The sequence below is a fragment of the Drosophila rhopaloa genome, unplaced genomic scaffold (genome assembly GCF_018152115.1).
Source record: "Drosophila rhopaloa isolate 14029-0021.01 unplaced genomic scaffold, ASM1815211v1 contig_2, whole genome shotgun sequence".
Taxonomy (NCBI): domain Eukaryota; kingdom Metazoa; phylum Arthropoda; class Insecta; order Diptera; family Drosophilidae; genus Drosophila; species Drosophila rhopaloa.
Window position 1 is genome coordinate 20,023,039 of NW_025335083.1, and position 18,956 is coordinate 20,041,994.

General features: G+C 38.0%; 1 protein-coding gene across 1 annotated transcript in view; it reads left to right on the top strand.

Annotated features, from left to right (window-relative positions):
* Window positions 1–18,956, top strand: part of LOC108040471 — a 48,056-nt gene that overhangs the window by 2,264 nt on the left and 26,836 nt on the right. The window contains exon 2 of the mRNA XM_044459621.1: window positions 11,222–11,258. The gene's annotated coding sequence lies outside the window, so the exon portion shown is untranslated. The remainder of the gene's footprint in view (window positions 1–11,221; window positions 11,259–18,956) is intronic.

The following is an 18,956-nucleotide window of genomic DNA, read 5'->3' on the forward strand; positions in this document are numbered from 1 at the left end:
AAGTAAATTTAGTTCTAGTGTAAATACATATACAATTTTTCGGTTTAAATGGCCAGTGCATAGAAATAAAGAAAAATCTTTAATAAAAACATGATGGCAGTCAAACCATATAGTAATAATTAAGAAACAACAACTTAGCTTGTTGGTTATTATTAAGATAAAAAACAATAGTAAAAAAAAAAAAAAAAATTGTACATCTTTTATATCAATTGAATAAACATATTCGACTTCCCTGTAAATATAAGTAGAACAAGAATTTTTTTATAAAACAAATATTTTACCACCAATAAGATGTCGTTTCCTGTGCTTAGTAATCTATTAGGCAAAACGTTTGGGTACACTCAGTCACTTCCAATCCTATAATATTCATAAGCCCAATCTAAAGCCAATTGCAGGCCATTTTTGGCTATCTTTCGGCAGCTGGGACTTAAACTTAAATCCAACGACCTTTTCGGGAGACCCACTGTATGGGATATCACCCGAAACCAGTCAGCCAGCTGCTCCTCTTCCATTTGGGCCGTTTAAATAATGGCTGGAAACTGTTGGGTGACAATAAAGAAGAGCGGCAGCCACAAGTGAAGTGATGTGTGCCAACAAAGCAGCTACTATTGGCTATAAATAGTCGGGAAAAGAGTCAGGAAGCAAATGTCAATTCATAAATTACGTATACGCAGACGTCGCTGCTCATTGATAGTGCGACTTGAGTTTGCTTTCGTTTCCGCCATTGAATCGATTGTGTTGACTTTTTCATTTTCCAATTTTCATTTCCAAGCTTGTCTCGATGGTGTCTACCTGGTTTATGATCATTTAATTGACACGCTACCTGGCAGTTGGAACTCTTCTGAGAACACAGTCATGCTCCAAGGCCATGGCCCATAATAATTGATTACGGGCCGGGTAAATTGGCAAGCTGACAAAGAAAATCTTTATGTCAAGATCGACCAGACAGGAGTGTTTCATGTGTACATTATTTCGGATAGGATTTTGTAAAATTGCCTATCAATGTCAGTCAAATGCAGCATTATCATCATTTCCGTTTTAATTAAAGTCTCTGTCTAGAAATGTCAAAGTCTATGCAAACATTATTAATGTGCAAATATGTCAACATATTTTCCATCAGCTTGCAAGTAATGAAAACTGAGAAAGTAATTGTGAATAATTCGTGCACTCAAAATATGTATGACTTTAACTCTTGGAAAAGTATAATAATTATAGTAAAAATGTGAAAGATTGAAAAATTGAAATTGAAGTGCATTAAAAGTTATGATTTTGGTAAAACAATTGATTTTTATTTATTTTGGGAGTTTTTTAAAAACGTTTGAGTATTAAAAGTATTTTGAGTGTACTTCAGGAAACATAAAAAATAAAGCAATCAACTTAGCCTATGGCTATCACTTAAGTCCTCTATCATATCATACCACTTTATCCGCAAAAGCACTCTGTAATTAACTGTTGCAAATCTATTAGAATAAACTTTTCCCAACGAGGTCGACCAATTAGCATTATTAAAGTATTGTCTTCTTCTCACGGTGGAATTCCCTAGTCCAGTTGAGCAGTAAGAACAGGTGGGTAAACAAGGTTAGTCACTCCCTTGGAGATGCCCGAGGTTGGACACTTTGATTTGCACAAAGTATTTGCAAGACACAACAACAATGGAATTGCTTTTACGCAACTTTAATTAGCAAGGCAAACAAGATGTCCTGGCACGCCAGGAGGTCTTACCTTTGATTCATCTCCTGTCCCCGCTGGCAGGTCCTTTGGATCCTTGTTTTTCCACACTGCCGGACAGCAAAACGTTGATAAACGGAGGAAAATAAAGGGTGGGCCGGGGGAAATTGTGACACACAAAATATGCTAAAACAAAGCCAGCGTGGAAATTTAATTAAAATGCTTGCAAAACCATTAAAGTGCCGATATGTAAAATGCTCCCTTTTTGGCCGATGCTGCGTATGCGCAATTTTTTGCCTATTACCAGCAATTAAAATGGCTATCTTATTAGGCAGCATGCTAATTGAATTTTGGCTCACCCCGGGGGCAGTTTTTGTGGGCCCTCTGATTTTGGCAGTCGCTGACCTTTTTGTTTTTGCCTCAGCACGTGTCTTGCAAAATTGATAAACCATAAATAATCGTTATATCTGAGAGCAACAGTTTGGCCACCGAGCATAAACATAAAAGGGATACCAGTCTCCCTTTCAACCGCCTTATCCTTTTTTTTGGGTCTGTCCGCCTCGATTGTAACTCAAACAAAAAGCTTAACAATGAGCACGAAAAGTTTTGTTCTTGCAACATTCCTTGTTATGCTTCATTAATTTAATGCTGTTTTCGCAATAAATTTTCCACCATTCCATTTCGGTGGCAACAAAGAGCATTTCATACACGCTTATGCTAATCTCAAAGAATTTACATTCGAATTTTTCTTCATATTTCCTGGTTCTCTTGGAATTCATTTGGGGGTTTAACGAAGTTTTATTAGAAATTGTAATAGGCTACCGTGTATTATTTAAAAGATTTTTTTGGGATCATAAAAAGGGATCAATATATTCGAGGATGTTTTGTTTTTATTAAAAGACAGTTTTAGTTACTCTCTTATTTGTTTAAATTATAAAAATATTTGCATACGTACAAGTATTAGGTATTCTAGGTTTGTCGTAACTAAAAATAAAATATTTACTTTCAGTAAATACTCCAGGTACAATAGATATTTTCCTTTAAGGTTTTTTTAACTTTTATTGACAGGTTCAGACAGGACTAACAAATCTATTATTGATTCTGTTGACCAACTCGTGCACTGGTTAAACTCGCTTTGCGTGAACTCAGCATGGCAGAGTTAACCCTTTTTAATAACAAATGCTTCTGGGGGGTTAAGTGGGGTGCCATCAAACGTTTTTCGTACTCCGCTTGACTGACTGCCTGTCACGATTTTCTCCAGAACTTATGACTGTGTCGGGCGAATGAAATGTATCAGGTAAACGACATTGCTAAAACATGAACGGAGCACACGTAAATGGTTGCGGGTGATGGGGCAGGCAAAACAACTTGCTTAAAATTGTATTAAGTGAACTTCAGGGGGAATAGTTTGGCGGCAGGGGCCTCAACCCTTCTATGAATATACTTTATTGGAGCGTGAGGCGGCTTTGAGCCGTCATCCCATTCTCGTGGAGTTGGCACTCTGTCACGCTTTGATTGAGTCTATCCAAGCTTTCCAGCTGCCAGGAGGGCCATCCATCAATGCTGCTGACCTCCCAGAGGAAAAACGGTTGCACGTCTCTCCTGAACTGTGAACCAATCAAGCACTCTGGCTGCATTGTTTTATTTATATTATATCTTATGCGGGTGGAAATCCGGAAACTAGTATCCATTTTTAAATAAATTCCAATGTTAGAAGATAGATAAACATTATTTATTTAACGCATACCAATTTAATACAGTTTATTTAAATAAAAATAAAACGATATGAATTGGAAAACTATAAAAAGCTTAGAAAGATGTGTAATACAAATATTTTCAGAATATTGACTTGTCTTTGAACTTAAAAAATATAAAAAGGAATTTAATACTAATCAAATAACTATAATAATTTAAATCGAATTTAAATCTTCTCAGCATCTATTATACAGACTTAATTTGCAAATGAAGTTACAAAATTCGGAAATGAGCGATTCCTTTTTCACTGTTAGTTAGTGGGCCCCTTCTAATGTCAGTTCAGTTCAGACTGTGGGCAAACTCGTGAGCCAAGTTGCTGGCCAAGTTGAGTGGCTGCACTTGCAGTTCATTTGGCCAAAAGCTGGCATTCTCGATATTTGCTGACTGCCGTTGGCTGAATGTTTGGCAACAGCCAAACAATTCCCGAACAACGAGAACCTTTCTCCCCGAAAAACCCGAAAAAGATAGGAGTGCAGCAGCTGGTTTTTGGTAAGGGATTGGGTTTGGGTGGTAGTGGGTGAAGGGTAGGTGAAGGTGCAGGGAATGGAAATGGGAATGGGTATGGGTTTGAGTATGGGTTTTGGGCCATGGGCCATGGGCATTCTAGCGGAACTTTGTGTCGCATTATGCCGTGTTTTGGGTTGTCGGTGGATGTTGCTGCTGTCGTGGCTGCATGTTGGCTACAATGTTTGGTTACAATTGTTTTTCAGCATTTTTTTTTGTGTTCTGCCTGCCAACGACATGCAAAGATACATAGATACAATTGTATCTGTTACTGCACAGGCGGTGTTCTCCATGGCATTCTGCACACACATACTAATTATGTTTTGTTTGCGCTTGGCTCCCGTTACAACACCCCCCAACTTCCCCTGGCTAAAAGCTTTTAATTATTCGTATGTCACATTACAGTTTTGTTTTATCAATAAATGGGCGAAATGGGAGCATTTCAAGTGCACAGGTTCAATTCGTAATGAGCAAAAGCCCAGGCAGGAAGTACCCAGAACATGTGTTTGAAGGCTAAGAGATAATGAATTGGGGCCAGCGATGAAAATGCATTCAGTATATTCTTTCCAATAATTCATGCCCTGCTTTATGCCTTAGTTCGATGAAAGCACCTTTTATGGCAAATAAATAAAATATATAAATATATATTTACTTCTAATTATTTTTCATTTATTCCTTTTATTTTAACTTCTGCTATTAGTTAGAACAAATCTGAAAGTTTTTAAGATAATACACATAATGTTTTTGGTTTTGTTGAAAGAGAACTATCTTGCAACTTCTATTAAAGTTAAGCTTTCCAAGTGAGCAAGCATAAAAGATACTTTAACGAAATCCTTTGAACTATTTCTCATGAACTCCGTCCACATGCAGCTAAGTCTTCCAAGTAAATCTCATTTAAGGTCAGACATTTTCCTTATAATAGCTGCCAAGTACATGGCCATTACCAGATCATAATCAGATTAATTACGACCTAATACAAAACCGACAATTTTACGCAATCATAAGCCATGAAGTTCAGGGCTACGCCACGTGATAAATCCATCAAAACTATACATTTCCTATGGGCAGTGACAGCCCTTACCTACGCCAACTTTGAGATGCATTCAATGGCACGGACAGCATAAAAGTTTATCGCCTTGTTTGATGGTCCAACTTGATCCAAAGGCTTTAGTAGGGGAAACGTTAAAGGCAATAACTTTATGGATCACTCAAGCGGCCAAGGCGTTCAATTAAATGGAAGGCACACGAATAAGACGGTCCATAAAACGATGAATGAAAATGACATCAGACGGGATGGGAAAGAAAAACCGACACGAAAAGAGGGCAAAGATATGACGGGCGGATTCAAACTGGCCACGGTTTCTTTTTCTTTTTCTGTTGTATTTGGGTTAATCAAATTTTCGTTCTTTCCCTTCGCTTTTTTTTTTACGGGGGGAAAAACAAATGACAGTGGCCCATTAAGCACCTGTGTACTCGTACTCGTATGTGGAACACATATCTCGCAGATACGTTTCACGTGAGTTCCACAAGATACCAGAAGGCACGACAGCAGATTCGGGGCACGCATTTTACGTTAATTACATGTCGCTACAATGTCGGGCTTTGTAATTATTTTGACAGCCAAACCGTTGCCGTTGCCGCTTTTGTTATATCTTTGCATTCGGAAATCGGAGAGTTACAGTTACATTCGTTAGCTGTGCGTTGATATGCTGTTCTTCTTTTTTTTTTTTTGTGTTTTTCCTCCTTCTTTTTACAATGACGAGAACCTCTAAAATCCCCCCAAAAACCTCGCCTTCAATCCTGGCAGTCAGTCAGTCAGTCTGTCAGCAGCGTTTTGTTTAATGAGCTTTTTACGAGCCGTGCAATAAGCAGATACATCCCGGACCCACAGAAGATACAGATACAACGAGGCGAAGTTGTTGCGCCGAGTACCCACACATGACATCTACAGTTAGGGCGGAACGTGAGCCCCAAGGCACAGAAATGTGAGCTGGCCACATGGGTTGGAATTATCATTTCGGACCTAGGGATAATTATACCACTAAGTAGTCAGAACCGATAGTTATGTATAGTTCTATCACTGAATTGTCAAAACAGAATTTACATGAGATATGGATTTTAATTTAGAATGGGATGTACATTTAAATAATATTTATCGCTCATCGATTATGCTGAAAACGGTTAGATAAATATTATCAGCAGTCTTAGATTAATTTTAACAACGAATTAATAAAACAACATTTTGTATTAAGGAAGTTGACAACAGAAATTTGTATTTTAAAGGAAGTCAAGAAGTAAGAAACATAATGAAATAAAAGGAAATGCAAAAAGACTTTTTTATAGGTATTTTGAATTTTATTATTATAAAATTAAAATTTTAATTAAAAGTCGAAATGCAGAATTGATTTATTCCTGCAAAAAGTGTGAAAGCTAAAATTTATAGAACTGCCATTAGTGGCAACAAATCAATATGGCAATCTAAAATACAACTTCTGGGTAAGCCCTCGGATTGCGCGATAATCAAAGCATAGAATTGGTTTTTGAGGTTTGCAGAGGACTTGGGACTAGCAGGCAGTTAGTTGTTGGCCTGTTCTTGACTGTGATGGAAGCCGTATGGAATGACAGCCGAACATCAAAGACGCTGCTCTTCAGCCAAGTGCGAATGCAACTGGGATGCTGATGATGATGACGATGACGATGACGATGATGGCTATGAGTTGGCAATGAAAAACCAATGTCTGCGGCTTTTTGCCGCGACTGAAACCGACTTTTGCTTGATGTTTGATTGACTGCTTGACTAACTCTCATCGAACATTGCACCCGTGAGTTTCGTTCGTCACCCCCTTGTTTGCCGTTGAGTTTTAGTTTGGGGACGAAAGCGTGCGCGTTACGCTTTCGGTCAAGCACATCGGAATAATCGCCCCGGAGTCATATATATTCGTTGTCATGACTGCTGGATCCCCTACTACTCCCCCTCCTACCGAATAAATGCATTAAAAGCGAGACGAGTTAGTTGTATATTCGCCAAACAATTTGCATAAGCGGCACCGACAAAAAACTACTTCAATATCCGTTGATCGCAGCATCGCCGAGCGAGCAATTGTATCTGCCAGATACATCTACATTTGTGCCCCAGTCGACGACTGTATTGTTGCATCTACATATTGTTTATTTGGTTTCCATTTGCGAGTTTGTGTTGTCTGCCACAGTATATCCAATGTTGTTATTACTCTCCCTGCAGTCAATATGGAAATCAAATACTGACATATCGCGGGAGGCCATGGGATATTGCTCGACAAAGGAGCTGGGACTTGGCTCTATTATGAGATGAGTAGTTTTCCTAAAGGTTCTTAAAAAAAATTGTTATTAATAGATTTCTTCTTATCACAATTTCTGAAAAACATAAATTACATTTTTATATAAAGCCATAACCAAAACCAAGCCAAGAAAAGTTTCATTTTACCTTCAATTTATTTTATTCCTGGAAAAACGATTTGTTTTAAAAGCTAACTCGTTTCAGGGTGTCAGAAAGTTGAAAATTAAATTTAATTTCACTAGAACTAAAACTTCTGTAGTGAAAAAGTAAAATTAAACTATTTGCATTCTGCTGCTGTTTCCCCTTGCGATTTGCGTCAGTAGGTCTTAAATTGAGATTTCATTTTAATTTCACTATAAATGGAACTAAATTTAATTTCTCTTTATTATTAGACGGGAATAACTTAATAAACTTTGGTTAACAAATCCCTTCTTTTTTATTTATACTATTTATTTATTTTTTAAAAAAAACTTTTAAGGCTGTCAGAGAGTTGAGATTTTATTTTATTTTCAGCAGAACTGAATTTAATTTGGTTTTTCCTGCCACAATAATGGAAATTGCAACTGAAACATTTACCATTCTGCTGCTGTTTTTCCTTGCATTTTGCGCTTCTAGCTCGTAATACTCTGGCATTAAATATGAAAAATCAATTTCAGATGCTGGGCTTTGGCATAAAAACCGCAAAACGCTCGACCACAGATACAAGACCCTACACATTCACGTGTCGTAAAGTCTGGAAAAGCGACGAGCGCGAGGAAGAATGAAAATAATACAAGCTTATGCATTGCACCCCTGGACTCATAACAGTTTCATTGTTAGTCGGGGAACATTACATATAAACATAAAAAGCATGAATACACTCAGACCAATAATATTGAAATTATGATAATAAAAAAATTAAGAAAGTTGCGAAATTTAAAATAAAATGCTTAGTTAAAGTTAGTTATATTACTGCCAAATTAAAGATGTTCAGGTCTGTTTTCTTTTTTTATGTCCCGCAATCCAGTTTGCGAAATTTTCATAATTAGTTATGGTAAACAAAGCCACTTTCAGTTTTTTATTAATATGAGAAAAGTAAAAAGTTTGGTTGTTAGTTACATTTCATTAAACACAATATCTTTAATGATTAAAAATAGTCTCACTATAACATGTAATTTATTTTAAATTTGTATTCTTAGATAGTTTTTATCACAGTTGTATTGGAATTAATTTTGATTTAATTTTTATTCAGATGTGAAGGACAATACTACTGAGCCATAGTTAAGAAATACTTTAAAAACTGAATATATTTTATTGAGAAATTTTAAGTGAAAGTGCTGGAATCATGTAGAAGAATATTTTATTTTTCCTAGTGCATATGCATATGCATTGGCCAGAGGGCAAGTCAAGGAGCTCGGAGGAAGAGGAGGCACCGGATCCGAGGACTACCAGTCGAGCAATGTGCGGTCATGTGGTGGCCCAGGCTGAATCCCTCACGAAACACCCTCTTTTCTGTGAGAACCCCTCACTTTCCTATTAACGCTTAGGTTGAACGAAAGTTTTTTCTTCGGCTGGCCGATATTTGCATAAAATGTGCAACGGCTGCTCGCAGCTTGGGTTACTTTTATTATTTCAGTTTTCAGTTTTTTGTTTTATTATTTATTTATGCAACCGCCTCGTTGGCTTTCCATGGGCCAGCCAGCACGACTTGCACGTTCTTTTTCGATTGCAACCCGCTGTAATGGCATTTATTTGAAGCCTAGTCAAGTGCTTCGGAAAAGTTGGCGGCAAATTAATGAAGTTCTACCACCCTGATTAAAACTTTACTCTTAAACCAGCAATACTGCGTGCATGAAGCCGTGGGAAAGGAAATTTTCCGACATATTTCTATTTTCATCATAAAAGATCTCGGGCAAAAAAATGCCGAAGCCTCACCCTCAGTTTAGTGAACGATTTCTATTAAAATCACTGGGTCCGCCCTCATCTGAGATTTGACCCAGTTATGGCCTGCCTCGAATCACGATTCCCAGTTTTATTTTCCCATTTTAATTGTAGTTGCTTTGGCTTTCTGCTTTGTGGTCATCATTTTGCCTTCATTGCTTTGGCTTTAAACCGGGCAGATAAATAGCCAGGGGGCTGGTTTATTCAAATTGCTATTGTTATGAATAAAATAAAATATTTGAAGAGAGTTTTTGTGTGGCATTGTCCAGGCTGTCTTTTTTTGGTTGCCGGGGCATCGAGATTGATAGAGATAAATAAAGAAATGGATTGGGGCAGCTTTAGAAAAAAAATACTTTATTTTATTTATCTTCTTGTAGAGGATAAGTTTTGGGGAAAATAGATGCAGCTGGGAAAATATTATTGTATTATTTTATTTTAACACAATCTCTTGTAAATAACTCAAAGACAAATAAATTTATTTGCCAAAAGGTTTTCCCACTTGAATTTTGAGATGTAATTCAATAATTTTACTAGTGGAAGCAAAAGTGTTGTAAATAAAACAGTGTTTATTTTCAATCAAACAATTCTGGGTTTTTATACAGAACAGTATAGAATCAATGATTTAAATGTTAAAGGTTGATGTTTAAACAACTCATTTAAATATTAACGCACTATCCATTTAAAGTGTTTTGAGCAAAAAAAAGTAAGCAAATTATTTAATTATAAAAGTGAGTGCTGAATTTCAATTTGAAATATAAATTATGTGTATTCTTTATTTGAAATACATACCAGCCAAACAATTAATGTTTATTTATTAGTGTGTTTGTTAAATAAATAATTTTAAATATTTCAATTAAAAAACGAAATTCTGTGCCAACAAGCGTAAGTACATAAGCGATTGTTAAATGGCCATTGTTCTGCGCGTTTTTATCCACCAATTTACCTTGAACCATTACAGTTGTGTATTTAAAGCACGAAAATAAACAAAATTCGGCTCACACAGTTGGGAAATGGGGAAAAAGTAAAGAAAAAGCATCTGCAATGGCCGCAGCGAACTTGAAACTGGCAATTGGATCTGCTACAACAATGCTGGCCCCAGTGCCTAATCAAGTGTGAAATCTTTAATCAAGTCGAATTCCCCACGACTGAGTGAATTCCCAGCTGCCGAGGCCCAGTCCCAAATCGCAGATCCCCAGTAACGGCCAAAAAAAAAAAAATAAAGCCGATGCAACGCAGCTGTCCGATGGCTTTTCAGTTAGCCTACCTGGCTTGACCTTTTTTTCCTGGCCGTGTTCAAGTTGTTTTTAATATTGGGTTCCCCCTTTTTTCTGGATCCCTTCCACGCTCGCAGGCCTGTCAATTAAAAAGCCATTGGATGGCGATGGCCCAGGCCCTGAACTGCACGACTCGTTGCCAGTTGGCGATAAACACAGCGGAAAAAGCGAAAAACGATTTCGATGTTGTTTTATTTTCACCGGCCACTTTCGAGTGCGAAATTAAGTGAATTAGCTGTAACTGCAATGGCTAAATTATCGGCACCGATATTGGATTAAATGACAGCCTAGAAAAGCGGCGGAGGAAAAAGTTTTCGCTGTAAATTAAAATATTTTTCGGACAGTTGGCAGGCATTCAAAGAAAAAGTTGGCCCATGAATATGCAAGAGAAAATTATTAAGTCTTTTAATTTAAGACCTTAAAATATTTCTTAAATTGTATCAACTAGATTTTTTTTAGCAACACCTTATATAGTATTTTTTAGCCTATACTCTATTTTGCCTAGCCCTTTGTTTTTCTTTACATTTCCAACCTTGAAAATCAAATGCTCGTCTCAAGTTAGCTATGCATCCTTGATTCATGTTGAAAATGCTCTGTGGTTGGCAGACTGTGATGGACTCAGTGAACCACAAAGGATTTTCATTCTTAGACAAGTGGCTGAGGGTTTTTCCAGTCAGAATCATTTTTCATTTAGTTACTACTACCCACAACCACATCGTTATTCAAATCCATAGCTTAAGAGATTACTTCAGCTAATAATCATTTTCATCCTTTCTCTTTGCAGTTAATGATACGACGGGAAAGGCTTCCAAGAAGTGGAGGTAAGTGGAAAGATGAAAACGGGTTGCTCAACCCCAGAATATATATATATACACACTAAGGGGCCCCAGGGACGCATCGGTATCAATCTTAATTTATAGCAAATTTAATATGGTTGTTTCGCAGGCGAACGGAATTCCCTTCGGAAAAGTCGAAGCGCCTACACATATGCTGAGTATAACGATTTTCCCTTGCCCTTTTTCCCAGAAAATATGCAACGTGTCGGATCTGATGGGTTTTTGGTTACCATTCGGGCCGTGTTGCACACTCTGCGGTCCTTGGATCCTTAAATCTTGTGCGTCAACGCCCGTAAATATGCCACAAAAAATATTGAAATGGGCGCAACGGAACGTGTACGGCAAAACACACTTAAGTGATTTTATGGCCCCATTCAAATGTTTCCCAAAAATCAGCCGAACGTGAACCACTGAAGCTGAGGTTTTTCTGGTTTCCATAAATTTTTTGCCAACCACCTCGAGGCATTTGGTGCCGTGCCACAGTGCCACACATGTGAACAAGTGGAAAACGTTTACCAGCAACAAGTAGACAGAAGAGTTTTCGCCAAAGGGATGGAAAACTTCCTGATTTCCTTATCTTTGAGACCGCCTGTCGACGGTTTGTCGATTGTTTTGGCCTTCCGATTGACTGACTGACTGAGTGAGCGATTGAAGGAGTGACTGCCGCAGGCGGTTAAGGACTTGTATATTTTACCAGGCCACATTAAAGCGAGTCCTTGCCTTTGCCCAGATAAATTATTGAGCAAAGACGTGCCCCTCAGTTCCTGGATTTTAGGTTTGAAAATCCAAATAAATTCAGCTTCCGTTAGATGCCATTAAGCCTTGTGAATGTCTTTGGCCCATTCGATAATTGCTTTTCCCCCGCACTCTCCCAGCAAAACTCTTTCTTCGGCGCCAGCAGATAATGTATTTCAAATTGTTTGCCGTATACGCAACGTACAGCTTGACAAAAGTTTGTGGCAAATATTTACCTTACGCTCTCGCTCTCCAGCGCTAATGTATAAATAATTGCATGTCACTTGCTGACTGAACAAACACACACTTTATTGTTTGCCCCTGCGATTTGGCTTTGCCTCTGTGGATTTTTTTTACTAGACCTTGATTTGGATTTGGATTTGAAGTGTTCGTTTCAGTATATATGTCGCTTGACGGGCTAACACCTCCACATAATTGGTTGGGGAGTCGCAGAAGGTCTGTCATTATCATAAAACCTACTACATACTGTGCATAATTACTAACCCATCAAGGGTCGACCAAAAACCAAAGCCAAAAAAAAACCCAAGGGTCAAATTGGAACTAAAAAAAATTAAAACAAATATGGTGTGTTGTTTATATTATTTATGTCACACCAGGCCATCAAAAATGAAGCAGAAAATCAATGCACAGTCCGAGGTCGAAAAAAATGCAGTGGTAAATGATTCGCTGGCGGAAAACTCAGGGGCTCAACGTTTTTGCATTTGACAGTCGACAGCTTGTTGACAGTGGCGTCTTAAATAATGCAGGCCATTTAAAAAAGAATAAACCGATTGTATAAAATATTCACAAACAGCACCAAACAGCAATTACCGTCAAGAGGCTTTATAAAATAAAAATGGGCCACGAGCTTTATAGCCACAGAGGTTGGGAAATGTGTTGGCCAGAAAGCGGCTGGTGGCTTTTCGCCGTTTTGACCACTTCTGATCGGACGTGATTGCAGACAAATTGTGTTTAATTGAGTTATTAAATACAATGTATATGTGGTCTATATGAATGTGCATGAGAAAGGATTTTTAAATTAATATATTTTGTTTTAAAGGAAAGCTCGTAGCAACAAAAAGCAAACTTAAATTAAATACGTCCCTTCTTGACTTTTGTATATAACATATAATTTTATTTATCCCATTCAACTTAAAATACATATTAATATGCAAACATAAAGTAAGTTTTTGTAAGTAGGTAAGACTTTTTTTTCGTTATAAATAAATTTCTAACAGTTCGATTTAAATTTTGTATTTATTAATCCTGATCTAATTATTCGTTGTTTCAATTTTATTTAAAAAATAAAAAGATATTGCCCAAGCCAATAATTTCCCAGCAAATCCAAGGCTATCTTGGATTCTTGATTTGGACCGCCATTTAGATTTAAATGTGGGCTTCGGGATGTCTGTGGCCAGAAAGTCGCGTCGACAAGTCTGCAAATGCGAGTTTGTCGCCCTCCGCGTGTTTGTTGTTGGCTTTTGCGCCCATAAATCACAAAATAAATTTTGCGCGTGCAAAATATATAAAAACGGAAGCGAGACAGTCGGCAAGCAAAATGCAATAAAAAGTTTTTGATTTTTTGATCTTTTTGTTCTTGTGCGCGCGGGTGAGCAAACTGAATCGCCGAACTCCATCCAAAGGGAGACACAGGGCAGAAACGGAAGTGCGTAATGCCATACGTGACCAGACCTCGTCGAAAAACGACTCTGGTCTGCGGTTTGTCCACGGCAAGGTGCAAACAATTTTTATGATTAATTACAGGCCCCCAGACCCGAACATTGTGAACATGAACATGGGCACGAACATGAGTCAGTGGGTCTGTTCTTTTGTTGGCAAATGAAACAATAGCCACATTTGCACTAAAAATAAAATCAGGCAGCCATAAAAATGCAATAAAGAAAAGGTTTTCCTTTGGCAAGAGTGGGGTCATTTGCTTCGTCTGCCAGGGAAAGTCGTAAATACTGATTACGATATTTAGGCGCCGCTTCACGAATCTGTTTTTCTTATGTCATTTACAGAACTCATAAAAATATTAAGGTGTAATCAACAATTTTATCAACGATTCTGTCTAAGCGGAAATATGTCTTTTTCTCACGATGTTTTCTTTTTGTATGGCTTTATTGTGAGCTTTTGTTGTGAGTTTAGAACTCCATGAAAACCATTTTATTTTGCTTTGCATGTTGTTAGATTCATTTATTTATATTTATTTTATATTTTTGTTGCATAATTTTTTATTACTACTTTAAAGGATTTTATTTTAATTCTCTGCAAAGCCTTTTGAATTTTTAAAATAATTTATTTTGAGATTTAATCTTTTTGTGGATAGATATGATCCGTATTTTTTGTTGTTTAAGCATTACGAATCCTTTTTAACTAATCCCTATTACCGTTTAGTCTCCCTTTGTGCTGTGTTGTACACCTTGGTCAATTTTGGTTAGGAGTTTTAATTAAAATTAATTAGAGCCGGAATGCTTTCAAAGAGCACCTCCAAAGAGCCCTGACAACGCCCAGTTAATTAGGAGTCATGCCTAAACTGACGTAATTGTTTTGGGGGAGGTCCCGGTCCCGCTTCCTACTATTTCCTCCAAAAAGCCCCCTCTGGATATGGAGTGGCTCCACTGGGCAAATGTGAAAGCAGCTGTTGGCCAAATGTGTGAAAATTACTGGCAAATTGCTGGCGAAAATGACTCGACTAGACCACGGCCATGGTCGGGCTGATTTGCATAAGAGAGCTGGCGGGCTCAGCTGCAGTTTCGCAATTATTCATCCAGCCAGGCCGCCAGTCAGTCAGTCAGTCAGTCATTCAGTCATTCAGTCATTTAGTCATTCAGACAGTCAGTCATTTAGTCATCCAGTCAGGCTGTTATTCTGTCAGTAAGTCAGCAAGTCAATCGCAGATGCCGCGTCACATCGGCTATCATTTTCTCAGGTTCTACTTTTGCCCTGCAGCATCGTCATCATCTGCATCCGCTTGGCTTTCCACTGGAGTCGAGTTCTTTCACCGACCGACTACCGACTGCCATTTGGATGGCCTGTAACTGTACAAGATAATGCCGCAATTTCATTATGCAGATCGACAGGCCCACCTCGAGTCGACCCTTTGGGTTCTCCTTGCGGTTTAACTTGGCCAGCTGGATGGCTTAAAGTCATCTTGTCAGGCTCTCAATTACTTGACATGGTTGAAAATAACCTTGCAAGAGCCACAGCTGATGGACAGATGGACAGTTGTCAAAGAGAAGCAGATACAAAATTCCTTCAAGAAAATAGCATTTCATTATGTCGCTGGGGCTTTCCTTTGACGTAGTTCCTGTACCGAATCACAGCCTCTTTTGCTGGCATATTAAACTTGAGATGAGTATAAAGGCAGGAGGCACAATTCACTTCAGAAAGGACATTCTGCCCCGAGCCTTTTTTCGAAAAAGTTTTCTTCATTACTTTTTCTGTAATGTAAGTTGAGGAAGCGCTTTAATTAGGGAATAACAGCAGAAATTAAGAAGAGAAACCAGCATCAACAGAAATTGTTGGCGACATTAAAAAGTATAGAATTAATAAGGTAAGAAAAGTAAACATGTTTTCGGGAACATTTTTAAAAATACCACGGTGTATATATACCAATGATAAATAAATAGTGGTTTTACATTTTTTATTTAAACAATTAATTACTTTCTATGAAAAAATGTACAAAATATAATATATCTCAAAATTGTTAATAAATCTCTCTTATTGCTGTAATTGTATTGTATCTGTAATATATAAATACATGAAATATACTGTATGTAAAAGTAACACTAAAAAAATTTAGATAATCTCATGCACAGATAAATGAAAAGTTAGATTTATTTGTTATTACAAGTAAATTAAACTACGAATTTGTTAAATTTAATAAAGAAAGGTTATCATGGATACAAAATACTAAAACTAAAAACTTTTAGGAGACTACTTTACTAGCTTTAGCTAAATAAAGTCAGGGATAAGCCCAGTGTTTGCTTAAAAAGACTGGATATTTAGTTGGCCTGTCTTTTAGCCCGGTGCTTCACTTGGGGTTTTTTTAATTATGCTTTGGCAGTGTGAAAAGTTTTTCAAGTGTTTTCCTTCTCGCGCCCCCGGTTTTCCGGAGGGTTCCGGCAATTAACGCCACGTTTCGAGTGGCGAATGTTTTGTCCTGGGTTCGCGGCCTTGGCCCTGTCAGGCTCACTTATTAATTTGGCCAATTTAAAGACAGCGGAAGCGGCAGGCGGCATTCGGCATTCGGCAGAAATAAATGAAAATTCATATTTCTCAGCGGCAGCAAGAGAAGCGGTCTTTGGCTCCTTTCCCACAGCCCCGGATGGAAATGAAAATGGAGATGGAGATACACGCACCCACAGATGCCGCAACTGCCGCCGCAGCATCAGTCCAATTTATCCATGGGGAGACTTTTCCCACAGTCATCGCATCGAAGAGACTGTGGCGCCACAGTGGCTGTCAAAAGTTGTTTGCCACAGGAAGCCGTTTGGGGGCCAAAAACATCGGGACAGCCGTATTTTTTATGGTTACGTGGCGACGTCTGCGGTGGATTGTCTCAAATGCAAAGTGACAAAGCCAAATGTTTCCATTTGCTGTCATTAATTAATTGAACCAAATTGTTGGCTATTAAATCGGAACAGAATTAAGATGAAATCGAGTTGGCGAAACCCAATTTCCTTAATTCCCAGCAGTGAACAAACCGGCAGATGGCTATAACTCAATCCAATTTGAGAGCCATCAACTTCGTCAACTTGAAACTGATTGTGTTCATCGACACGCGTGCAGCCCAAATACTTTTCTGGCGTAATTGTTTAGCCCAGCCCACTATTGACCCAGTAAAAATGAAGAATATGAGTGCTATGGTGCCGTCAGAAATCGTTCCTTTCTTCTCCATTTTTTTTTTAGAAATTGCTATGCTTGGCATAGACAGCTGGCAATTTATTGGATTGGATTTGGCTAAGTGCAAGTTGCAGGCATTAAATTAAAACGTGCCTGGCCAGAACAGAGTCGTGAGGCTGTGGCAGCTCTTAACCCGCTGACGCCCAGCTAGTTAACCCAAAACGAAGGTCCAGTCTGCACACTCAACACTATCCGTGAGATAAGAATTAAAAAAGGGGGAAAAAAATGGAGAAACGAGAAAGGAAACGGATGGCGACGACGGGCGAGGTTCTTTGGCTGGCTTTCTTTGGCCACAAAATGGATTATTATGTTAATTACTGTCACGTCACGTTCCGTGATGGTGGCGGAAAATTCCCGTCCCTTTTTCCACTGGCTTTCCACAAATGCAGCCTGACATCTGCCGCGGCTTCTGAGTCTGCTGTTGCAGCTGCATTTAAGCGCCATTCAACTGCAAATTAGCGAACATACAAAATATGAGCCCCAGCTGGGGGCATTTAGTGTTCAACTTCAGTGGGCGTGGTCCAAAGTGTGGGTGGCTGCTTTCCGCCTTTCAGTCTTTGTGTGTGCAGTAAATTCAAATCATTTCCATTGACACGTGCAAAGCGGAAATGTGCAAAGTTACATAAAAGAAATTCAAAATTAATTCATGTAAAAGACGTTCTTTCATCGTGAAAAGAGAAAATTGTGTTTGTATTTAATTGACTAGTTGTGGCAACGTTAAAATTAAAAATGTTAACTTGATATGAAAAGAAGTACAACATTTTTTCAAAATTATAATTAATTGGTAAGCTGTTTTTCTGGAGCTACTGTTTAACTTTATTGTAAAAAGAAAACCACATAATGGCAATAAATAAATATTAAATTAATACTAGGTTTTTTATAATTTTTAAAAATAATTTTATTGAATGTTTAAGGTAAAACAAAATTCTAAGTTAATGTATAAATATAAATATTTATGTCAATAAAAATTCTCCTTAAATTGGATGAATTCAATCATCATATATACATTGTATAGAGACAATCCCTTTTTCATTGAATAAAAAATAATTGGATATAAATATTTTTGAGACATAGTTCTTAAATAGTTTCTTTTGAATGGTAAAGTTATTATTAACTAAGTTAGACATTTTATTTTTATTTTCTTAGCATTCCAATGAATAACAATGCCTCATCAAGAACAAAGCGAAATGAGCTTAATTCTAAGCCGAAAAGCCAATATTGCTGTTTACATTTTTCAATAAACTTAGGTGTTGGGCCGATTTAACAGCTCGCAGGCAAATTCTATAATTAGATTTGGCTCCGACTGGTCGGCCTCTTAAGATATCGCATAACATGGCCCGGCGATTCGAGTGTCTTGTTTCTGGCCGTTAACACTCTGTTCGACATTATTTAATTAGAAGCATCAACAATGGCCAGAAGAAGAACAGCCAGACTAGTCTTGAGTATTGTTTTCAGTTGTTGCTTTTTGTCTCCCATTTTTGGCAAACATTTCTAGCCCATGGCCAAGAGCCAGAAAGCCGGTTTTGGCCCAGTCGTACGCGAGGTCAAGACTCACCGATGTGCGCACGTCTCGGGCACAATAATAATAGCCGTAATAATCATCAAATGAAATAATACAGAAAAATTATGTTAATCGACCGGTCGTTGGTTGTCCATAAAAGGTAGCCCGTCCAGAAAAAACAGAAACTTCTTGCGTAATCACATAGCCATTGCATTCTGAAAGGTGCCGCGATTTAATTAGCTGCTCAAAAAACACAGAAAGCCCTGCCCATAATTCAGCGACATTTTTCAGCTGAGAGGATAATGAAGATTAAATAACATACATTTTAATATTGTCCTTTGCTTCGCTGTCCCACATAGTTCATTTAATTTTCATGGCTGTTTTCAGGGCGCCTGCAAATGACACTTGCTTTGATATGTAATTAGAATTTATGAAAGTGTCAACGAGGAAAAACTTTACCGGACACCCCCAGATGACAGCTGGTCCACCAGCAGACCAGCAGACCAACAATCATTATGCAGACGAGGGCCAGAGCTTGA